Source organism: Rhea americana, unplaced genomic scaffold (genome assembly GCF_003343005.1).
Source record: "Rhea americana isolate MKP2758 unplaced genomic scaffold, rheAme1 scaffold_511, whole genome shotgun sequence".
In the NCBI taxonomy this organism is placed as follows: Eukaryota; Metazoa; Chordata; class Aves; order Rheiformes; family Rheidae; genus Rhea; species Rhea americana.
Window position 1 is genome coordinate 123,685 of NW_028186659.1, and position 10,308 is coordinate 133,992.

General features: G+C 50.3%; 1 protein-coding gene across 4 annotated transcripts in view; it reads right to left on the reverse strand.

The window, feature by feature from the left end:
• The window catches only part of LOC146588443 (suppressor of cytokine signaling 1-like), a 14,892-nt gene extending 7,503 nt beyond the window's left edge, over positions 1 to 7,389 (reverse strand). For 2 of the 4 annotated variants that reach the window (XM_085317993.1, XM_085317990.1), the window contains exon 1: positions 7,248 to 7,389. The gene's annotated coding sequence lies outside the window, so the exon portion shown is untranslated. Of the gene's footprint in view, positions 1 to 3,939; positions 4,040 to 7,007; positions 7,158 to 7,247 lie in introns of those variants that run through there. The other 2 variants (XM_085317989.1, XM_085317991.1) reach the window with 2 other exon arrangements.
• Between the last annotated feature and the right edge of the window lie 2,919 nt (positions 7,390 to 10,308).

The following is a 10,308-nucleotide window of genomic DNA, read 5'->3' on the forward strand; positions in this document are numbered from 1 at the left end:
GGCCGGGCAGGCGGCCGCGCGGAGGCAGCCGGGAGGCTGGGCAGAGCCGGGAGCCTGCAGCGCTGCGCCTGGCGGGAGCCAGCCGCCCGAGCTGCCGTCGGGGCTACGGGAGCGCGGCCGAGACGGGGGACGCGGCTGCGGACGGAGTCCTCTCGGCTTCAGGCCTACCAATCTGTGGGAAAAGATCTTCGGGGAAAAGTCCCAAGACAGTCTAACCAGAGGAGGTCGTCCCTCCGCTCGTGAGGAGGGCTGGTTTTGGGAGACGTGAGGGGCCACCGAGCAGCAGCAGTTATTGCTCGATGCTGCGGAGCGAGGGGGCGAGGGTCACAAAGCACGAGTGCACCGCAACGCTTAGCTTCTATAAAGGGGGATTTCCAGCACGCAAAATAAAGAAACTGGTCCTGAAAGTCAAAAGTGAAAAAAGAAAAAAAAAATCAAAGTCATTAGAGGTTATTTAGGAAACGTTGAAGTGACAGGGCGCGCAGGCCTCCCGGAGGCCAGGGAGGAGCACAGGGGGAGCGGGAGGCGCTCGGCTGAGCGCCCGGGGTTGGGAACGCCGCGGGTCACGCAGCAGGTACCGGCTGCCGGCGTGACGCTCGCAAGGGCCTCCGCCACGGCGCAAAAAACACAACAAAACCACCGTCCCTGCCCAAATCTCTCTACAATCTCAGTGATCCTTCAGAAGACGAAAAGCTAACCCTGGCRGAGCCATAATAAAGGCATATGAATTACTGACAGTAGGGAGCAAATTTACATTAGGATGGCTGTCATGAAACTGGGGCAGCAGGTAGCCAAGATAATCAAAACAACCGCCAGAAAACAAATGGCATTTTCGGTTTATCAAAAGCAGAAATCCTCGGGGGGAATCATTTAGCTCACTGGGCTACCAGCAAGTGGGGACAAGGATACTGCAGAGAAGCTAAACAATTACCTGCAAGCAGATTATTTTCTCGTACAGGATGCTGAGGAGGTTCCCCAGTATTTAATGCTGTTTAACCTGAAAACCTGGACGAGAGGGAATGCCGCTGTGTCACGAGACRAGGGGAAAACCGAAATTCAAGAACGAAGTCAGTGGGACGCAGCTGGTCTACACACTGGGTTTCTGAAGGAATCRGGAAATGGTCGGCTGGGGTGCGGAGAGAGGCACCGTCCCCGTCAAGTCACCGGCTAGCGCCAGGGGCCAGGGTGCGGCGGGGGCCACGCGGAGCCTCTTCTGAAGCCGTGCTGTGACATGGGAGGCCGCCCRACTGCGGAGCGGAGGCGATGCCCAGCCTCAGCTCCTCATCAGGAGGACGGGATCCRGAGGAGCAGCCATGCAGGGCTCGTGCCTCGTGCTTCCCGTGCCGAGGCGAGAGGCACCGCAGCAGGACCCTCATCCCGGGCTGCTGGCTGCAGGCAGGGAGAGGAGTCGGGAAGCTGTYGCTCGCCAAGGCCCGGCGGCGCTGGGAGGGAAGGACCCTGCGCGCTGCTTCTGCTCCTCTCCTGGAGCACCAGCTCCCAAAGGGAAAGGGGTGCAGCGGCCTGCTTTGCCCTCCCCAGCCACACAACTGCTCAGTTGGTGCGAAAGGAGCCCAAACCTGCCCCCAGCTCAGGCGTCACTTGCTCCCTCCCTCCTGGCCACGCGGAGACCCTGTCCGAGCCAGGTCACTTTCTAAAGATCTTCTTCCTGGGCTGCAACCCACCATTGCCCACGGTATTTAAACACTGGCAATTTAGCCCTGCACCTGAATGGGCAGCTTCAAGCCTCGTGTTACTTAAACCTAGGTAGCCACCTGGAAAAGTAGGCTAGCCCCTTCCTTCACCCTGCCCGGGCGACCAGTGCAAGGGACAAAACCACCTCTGGGGCAGCCACAGCAGTCAGAGTCGCTCAAAACCAGGCAAGCTGGCATGCAGCGTGGCTTCAGACAGCATGCCATCCCCAGAAATGCACACGAATAAGGATTTGTAGGAGGAAAACAAACTCGTTCCATGTTTTAAAGAGCTATGGATCTGCCGGGTCAACTCAAGAACGAGCCGAACAGAATTGCTGGGGGGTTCACTGAGAAAAGCATCCACTCAGAAAGCAAAAGCAATAATCAAAAAAAAAAAAAAAAAGAAAAGAAAAGAAAAGAGAAAGAAAAAGAAAACCCAAGAAGCAAAATGGATGGGTGGAAATACAACAGTAATGTCACCAGCTGAAATAATCTATTCTGTTCCAGTCGCCGTAAATAAAGGCAGACAGATGAAAGAAAGGGGAGAGGCCTAAAGATGGGTGATGAGAAGTCATGTGAAAGTTTTCAGACAGCGAGAGACTGGAGAAACTCCACGCTTAGCTTAGAAGAGTTATAGTTATAAGGGCATGCAAAGAAACGTACAATATAACCAGGCTGTTCTTTCTATGGTCTTTCCTAAAACTCAGGGAGGAAGTTCAAAGGTAACTGAGATTGAAAAGTAACTAATTTTAAAACTCATAAAAGGAACAACCTCCCCAATCAGACACATTGAATGTTACTGGGGAAAGTGAGAGCGCTCATCTGGGGATTCTCGTTTCTCTTCTTTATCAAACTTCTCTGCTTGGTCTCTATAAAGTTGCTCTAGGAAGACTTCTATAAAGTTTGACTCCCTAAACCAAACTATAAGGCTTTTTTTTTTCCTAACTGATCTCTTTTTTGTAATCAAAGCTTTTTTATTAGATTATGCCCTAGTTTAATTGAGCTTTTTGACTGAAATGCTTTGACAGACCAGACCATAAAGAGAAGAATCCAGCAGCAAAAGGGTTTTTTAGCATCAGCTTTTAGAGCTGCTTCTTAGCCATCCCAGCTTTACAGAAAACTGCAGTGCAGTGCATCAAAAGGCATAAACATCCTTTAGTCATCATGCAAAGCTAAGGGAGTAAACAAGAGTTGACAAAGTCACTATAAGGAATCAACTATTAACTGTGGAGCTGCTGCAGAGCAATAGTTAAAGCAGCTTAGCCCATTTTTCCTCATTTTTCTATAGATAAAAAGTATAGCACTTCTCGCTTATACATGCTTCTGTGACTACTGGTACGCACTCACTTGGATCCTGGCACRCATGCTACAATTTCATTGCTTGCTGCTAAACCAGCTCCAAATCCGAAATGGCAGCATCAGGCTAGAGAAAGACATTCCCTCTGTCTCAGTTTTCCCTTGATTGCGGCTCTTTGTCYATCGTGTCACTTAGGCTGGGCCTTGGAAGGTGAACATAATTTCCAGTGGTGGGAACTGGAGACCATTTCTGTAGTTCCAGCTTCCCTGCTTCTGCGTCCCAAAATCTCTCCTCAGAAAACAAAAGGGAACTGAAATATGGATGCAGAATAACACTGCTGGTCTGTCAAAAAGTATAATCAGACCATTCATGCAGGCGCATGTGCACATCACCACAATTCTGCCGTCCCAAGCAAATCTGCACGGAACCTCCCCGTACTTTTAGCAAGGTGCCGCGCTGTATAGAAACGGATCTGCGTGGTCAGATTGCAGGAACAGGAGCTGAGATCTTTGACATTTTTCAGCTGTTAATAATTGCTCATATTTTCTTCCCTGAAAGCCTGGATGCAAGTTTCCAAGTAAACTTTGCTCCCCAGGAAGTAAGAAAGTAGTAACAAGCTGTTTCTGAGCAGCAGAATCACAAACAAAAAAATTGCTGCACAGGTCAGAATCTGAAGTCAAAATTTTTCTTCAAAGTTTGCAGGGGGAAAAAGCAACAAAAACTCTCTGCTGAGACAAAGGCAGCTCAATACTGCCAGCTTAACCCAATTTTGCCAGCAACAACTCCAATAGAGCCAATGTAAAGTTAAAGCAGCCTATTTGCAAACTTAACGTTGGCCCACTTTGATTCTTCCCCTCGTATTTCACATGTGTTTGCAAGCAAGCAGAAGCACAAAAAGTGCCTGGGGAGCAGGAAGGGAGAAGACAGAGAGAATATGCATTATCAAAATACCTTGAGAGCAGTTCTTGGAAATGTGCAGACTGCAAGCTTGTATCAGACATTCATTTCCTGTGAAGTGCAAACAGGCCTTTTCATTTCTCCACTGAAGAGGACGAAAACAAGAGGGCAGCTCTAAAGCCTCCAAAGACAACACACAAACGAGTATTTAGCAATTTTACAAAAACTGAATAAGTATTGTTCTATTATTACAGAACTACTGAACACAACCCGCGAGTCACAGCAGTTAAAAGCTAGGAGTGTTTACGCCTCTCACTGCTAAATCTTAGCTTGAAATCTTGCATTTGGCCAAGGGGGGAAATGAATTTTACCTGACTCATTTTGACCACTCACTAACACAAAGACACCAAAACCTGCTGCATCAAACACTGCCGCACTTTCTATTTTTTCTTTCTTCTTCTTTTTAAGGGTCTGAGACTGAATTCAGCAAAATGGTTAGCTCAGAGTTACCTTTTTGGGGCAGAACGCTGTAGGACATGCACTGCTGCAAAGCAGCAGACTGGGCAGTAATGAAGCACTGGTAGCAGAGAAGGAGATGAGTTGATACCAATGCATCTTATATAATGATGTTATATAATATCACTATATAAGATTTGATACACACACACACACATCTATATACATATATATATATATATATATATATATAAATAGTATAAGGACTATCTAGTTATTGCTGGCCAAACTGAAGTAGGAGCATGGCAGGAGAAATTAGGAAAGAAAAAACCTGCATTTGGTAGGGGAGACTGCTGAGGGGAGCAGACGGTCATGAGAAACTGCAAGGAAAGACTCAGAAGAAAGAAAGAAAACACCAGTGGGGATGGAGAGAAAGAGAAGCAAGGAAAAAAAAATGAAAAGGCAACTGTGTCAACATTTCTCCTTTGTTTCTCAGCAATGTGACCACAGCATTAATGACAGTAACAAGAATTTACACCAAGCAACTCACACTCTACCCTTGTGCAAACTGACCACTGACTTCACAGGAATTCCYGTCGGATCAGGGGTAAGAGGCACGTTGGATCTCTTCTGGAAACCTCTGAATTTGGCCCTCTCCAAACAGGCATTACAGAGGCAGAGACACCAACCCGTGACGCTTTGCACAAGCTCAGCCTTTCCTCGTTGTTCCTCTCTGTCTGCTTTTCGGGATCCCAACACAGTACGGGCTCCCGCGTGCCAGAAAACTGCYGGAGTTTATCTGCGGCTGCCAGCGCAATCTTAAACCAAAGCCTTGTGCTGCCTCTTGACACCACTACATTAAAGTAAGTGGTAAGCGAGCCAGGTTATTGAAGGACATATAACATACAGCACAATGACAAGTAGCACAAAAATAACCATGGCCCAGATCCAAGTTTCGTTCAGGAGAAGATGGGAACCTGTGTAGGAGGCTGATATCTAAATACTTCTACGGATTTGCACCCAACAGCCTTCCCCYCTGGAGGGGACAAAAATCTGTATTTCACAGACGATGCTGGAAGTCGCATAGCCAGGAAAATCACTCACAAACGCAGAAACAAAGCTTGGCTCCATCTGCAATGACCGGCCGCATCTCGTCGCAACTTGATTCAACCAAGACCAACATTATGTGATAATAGAGCCTCAGTCCCACAAACTTCTGTGCCTGTGCATGATTTCAAGCACATGACCATAGCCCCGCTGCGACTGAATGGGCTATTTGATGTTCGCAGCGGCTAAACTGCCGTCACAACTGTTTGCAGAAGGCAGATACGTCTGCGTACCCCCTTAAGGGCACAGTCGCCAGAGAACGAAACGCCAGGAAACTGCAGTTATTTTTGATCCCACCCCATTTTACAGAATTGAACATGGTCAACATGTGACTGGATTTTCCTTTTAAGTTCTCCGAGTGCTGCAAGGAGGAGAACTAGCAGATTGCACTGCCTGGACCATATAATCCCCAAGAGGAGCTTGCTAACAATATTCCTTACCCTAAATTTTCCAAACAACGGACAAGTCACATCCCCCTCCTTCTTCCATGTAGAAAACGAGTAAACAAAAAAACCCAGGATATTAATTTAACATTCTTGAGCTTTTCTCAGTTACCTCCAGCTGTTCCTTCAGGTCCTGTTTCCAAACTCTCATTGGACAGAAAGGAACACACATTTAAACTAAATCAAGATTAAATTAAAAAAAAAGAAAATCCTAAGAATAACAGAAACTGAGGTTTTAGCTAGTAACGATTCCAAAATTCTCAGTAAAAGTGTGTGTTAGTGGGAAAAAGTGAGTAGAGGATCTGTAAGGCTGCAAGTACCATGACTCAGATTGCAGAGAGGACAAGGGCTTCGTGCTAACCTTTCACTGCGAGGCTTTGCACGGGCACACAGCACCGATATTCTCAGAAAAGGCCGGGGTAAGGCTGCGCTCTGCCTCTATCAGATACGGGATGATGGCGAGCTACYGCGCCGCCAGCACCACCAGCGCCCGCGACAGCCTCCGTTCAAGGTTATCTTGTTTCCCTGTAACACCTTCCATCCTGCTGGGGAACTCGCTTCTGAGAATTAAAAGCCAGCGTTAAAACGAACACGCCGCGTAACGCTCCCGCTGCGCCTTACGTTAGCTCAGCGGAAGGAGCGGCGCGAGGACCAAGTTACCGCTGCCCACCTCGGCGAGGCCGCTTTCCTGCGGACCCCTCGGGGAGGTTATGTAATTTGCAGGTTTCACTTCGAAATAAGCATCTTTGTGCCCTGATGGCTTGGAGAACACCTTGCCGGGGGACCTGCCCCGGGGCAGTATGGAGACCCCCCCCCGGCCACCCCCAGCACCCCGCCACCACCTGCGCATGCCGCACGGCTCCCCGCCTGCTGCCAGCACCCCAAATCCTCCCGAGTCACACTGGGACAGGCACCCCAAACCACGGTGCACATCCTTCTCCCGCAGCCAGCGACCACCCCAATTCCCGACAGAACCAAGGTGCCGGGGGAAGGCAAACCCCAACTTCTGCCCCTGCGAGGAGCCAAGAAGGGGGGGGGGGTAAGGGGGAAAAAAAGAGAAATTGCACCCCTCTCCCCCCAAACCAGGAGCTTTTCCGTTAGCGCAACGAGACCTACCCTCCTCCGGCCTCCGGGCAGCGGGCGAGGGGGCCGCGGGCGGGCGGCGCTGCCGCGGGTGCGAGCGAGCGCTCAGTGCCGGGACGACAGCGGCGCTGCCCGGCCCTCCCCCGCCGGCGCCGCTCTCCCGCCCCGAAGTGAAACCGAGGCCTCGCGCTGCCGCCGGGCACCGCCGCGCCGCGCATCCCCCCCCCCCCGCCCCGGTCCCGAAAGGCCCCGAAGGGCCGGGGCGCGGCTTACCGGGGGCGGCGCGGGCCGCGGGGCGGCCTCGACTCCCGGGAGCGGAGCGGAGGGGAGGAAACCCCCCAAAGTGTTTCTTTTCCGAGGAAGGAGCCACGGGGGAGGGGAAGGGGGAGGGGTTTCTCCCTCCTCCACCACCCCGTCTTTCCACGGCGTGGCTTTTGCAAAAAAAAAAAAAAAAATAGTTAAAAAAAGAGTTGGCCAGATTGAGAGGGGAAAAGAAAAAAAAATAGAGAAGCTGTGAAAGCCCCTCTGCTGCGCAGGAACCGCAGCGGGACGGGGCCGCCAGCATCTGCCCACCCCCCCGGGACCGCCTCCGGCACCAGGGCTCGGGGGCGCCGGGGCTGGCCCTGCTGCCGGCTACCCTCGGGGCTCCCTGTGCACCGGCCTGGGGCAGTGGATCCAGCAGACACCGGGGTGGGGGGTCCCTGTGCACCGGGCCAGGGTGCCAGCTCCAGCAGACACCGGGCTGGGGGTAGAGGGTTCCTATGCACAGGGCTGAGGTGCCAGATGGAGCAAATCAGGGCTCCTGCACATCAGGCTGGGGCATCAGACCTAGCAAGCAAGGGCTGTTTGCACGGGCAGAAATTGGGGAAGGTGTCCAGACCTTCACCTTCGCTGCTGGAGTTCTCCGAGCTGGTCTCTTGCTCCTACTGGAGCAGTTTACTCCTGCTCCACCGGGCACAGTGGAAGGGCAGTGTGCGCGGTAGCCAGCAGTTAAACGCACGCATGAAGAGTGTACCTACAAACACACACTGTTTTCTTGGTGGGTTCAAATTAAAATCCTGGAAACAGAAAAGAGGAAAATGTGCAGAGATTTGATGATGTAAAATATAAATAGTACACCACGTGCTGCATATTGTAAACATATTATTGCTCAAAAAGAATAGCTGCAATAGGACGAAAAACAAACTTTTTAATTCTGTACAAAAAGACCTACAGCTGCTAACGCCTAATCTGCAATTACACAGACTTGATTGCCCCATAGGCATTTTCATTCACCTCTGAATGTTCAAAGATCCCGCAAAGACTGGCGTATGTATTCACTGCTGCCTGTTTGCCAGGTGAATTGCCCTGCTGAAATAACAATATGCAAATACAGAGCACAGACGTGCTCTGGCTGTTTTGCACCAGTCTAGCAATGCAAAGCAGCTGTAACTCAGGATTAAGCAGCAGAGCAGAAGAGTTTTACAGCTGCTTTGCATTGCTGGGGAAGCACAAAGCAGTCAGAAACACACCACTGAGTTTGACCCAAAGTCTTGCCAGAAGTTCCACTGAGTATTGAGACATCAGTCCTTGTTTTTTCTTCCAACCAAGCATGAAGATGCTGCTGACCACAGAAGAATTTCTGAACTTCCACAAGAGTCTGGGCAAAGCGCTAACTCTTTCCCGGCGAGGCTTCGGTAGGAGGCCCTTCAACTGGGACCCGAAATCACGGCCCAGAAGAAGTGCTCATCTGTTCCATTTTTGGTTTATAAGTAGGCTCGTCACACTTTTCTTTGTATTTTTGAATGGCAGCTTCGAAAATACCGTGCGGTTTGCCTTACAGTTGCCTAGTAGGGAGTCAGCTTCCCTCTGTGGATTTTTATAGCGTTTATTGGGTGACTTCATAGTCTGTGCCAACCACCTTGCCTTAATATTAAATGGACTAGCCTAACTCTTCCTTTTAGTCTTCCTCTGTTTCTTTACTTGTGAAACCTAACAACCAGCCTCACTGCTCTTAAGCTGCTTGTTGGTCTCACTTTTCTCTCATCCACTCGAAGCTGTGACCTCGCTGCAGCTGAYGCATATTGCAGCAATTCTCTGCAGCAGCAAAAGCTGGAGAGACATGTCACGAGAGCGCTCTGGTACCGTGGCCTGTAGTTTTCCAAAGTTCAGACTTCACTTACAAGGACCAAAACGTGGCTCAGGACTGAGGCAACTCCGAGATGGTTTCATCTGGAAAACTCTCRGATGCTGCAGTAGCTTTGTGTCCTGTGAGACCGAGGAGGACGCAGCAGCCAAGCCCCGCTCAAGCACAGGCCTCATGAGTGCTGTGTTTCCTTCTTCATAGCCTGAAACCAAGCCTGAATGTGTCCAAAGTGAAAACCAAACCCTGCCTTTAAGTGAATTTGCTTCAAACAAACAAACAAACAACAACAAACAAGCAAATTCTCTAGAACCAAGAGACTCCCACTCTCATCTGTTCCTGATGCTTTTTACCCAACTGCTTTCAATGTATAGATACCTGCATGAAAGGTTCAGTGTAATAAAAGTAAACACACAGGCTGGCTAATGGTCCTACGATGTGCAACTCACTTTGGATCCATACTGAAGGTGTACTGAAATGTCCAGGATGCTGGTGGCACAGTGTGCAGGGGGATAACTCCCTAAAGGAGGTCAGAATTTATTATTATAATCCACGTTTTTTTTCCTGTGCCTGAGGACATGTATACCCCACTATCCCTGACACTAAAGTTTTAAAAGACGTTAAACATGAATAGAGCTACTGACAGAATGACCCATTTCCAGCAAGTTTTGTCTGAAATCCAGCTGCTGGGGACCATAGGTCAGAGTGCATTATACCTTTGGCTTGTCATTCCACTTTGTAGCTTGTTTTTTAGCAATCCCCAAAATCTTCAGTAAATTTGAAAATGTTGATACTCAGCAGTCCCAGAGCACCCAAGGGCCAGTGGCGCTTCACCATCCTCACTCTTTCTTAGCATGCATTTTCCCTGTGGCCCGCACCGTGCCCAAAAAGCCACACACTGCCTGTTTGCCCCTATAAATTTGGGAGAAAGAGAGGTGTTTGGGGGCAGGTTGCTTCCAGTTGGTGAATGAAGGTGGTTTCCTGGGAAAGCGAAAGTGTGCAAGTCTGCAAACGGGGCTGGTGCATCGTCTCCAGATCGTGTGGGACCAGCTTAGGGGCTCAGTGGTTCACGGGGTCCCCAGTCGTGCCCAAAGCTGCTGTCGCCTGACTGGCTGCACGCAGCTCTGCCAACGGGAGGTGGGGTGCGCTGGCACATGCCGCGCTCGCCTCTGCCCTGCAGCAGATGGACCGAGCTGGGTGGCACTGGGGGGG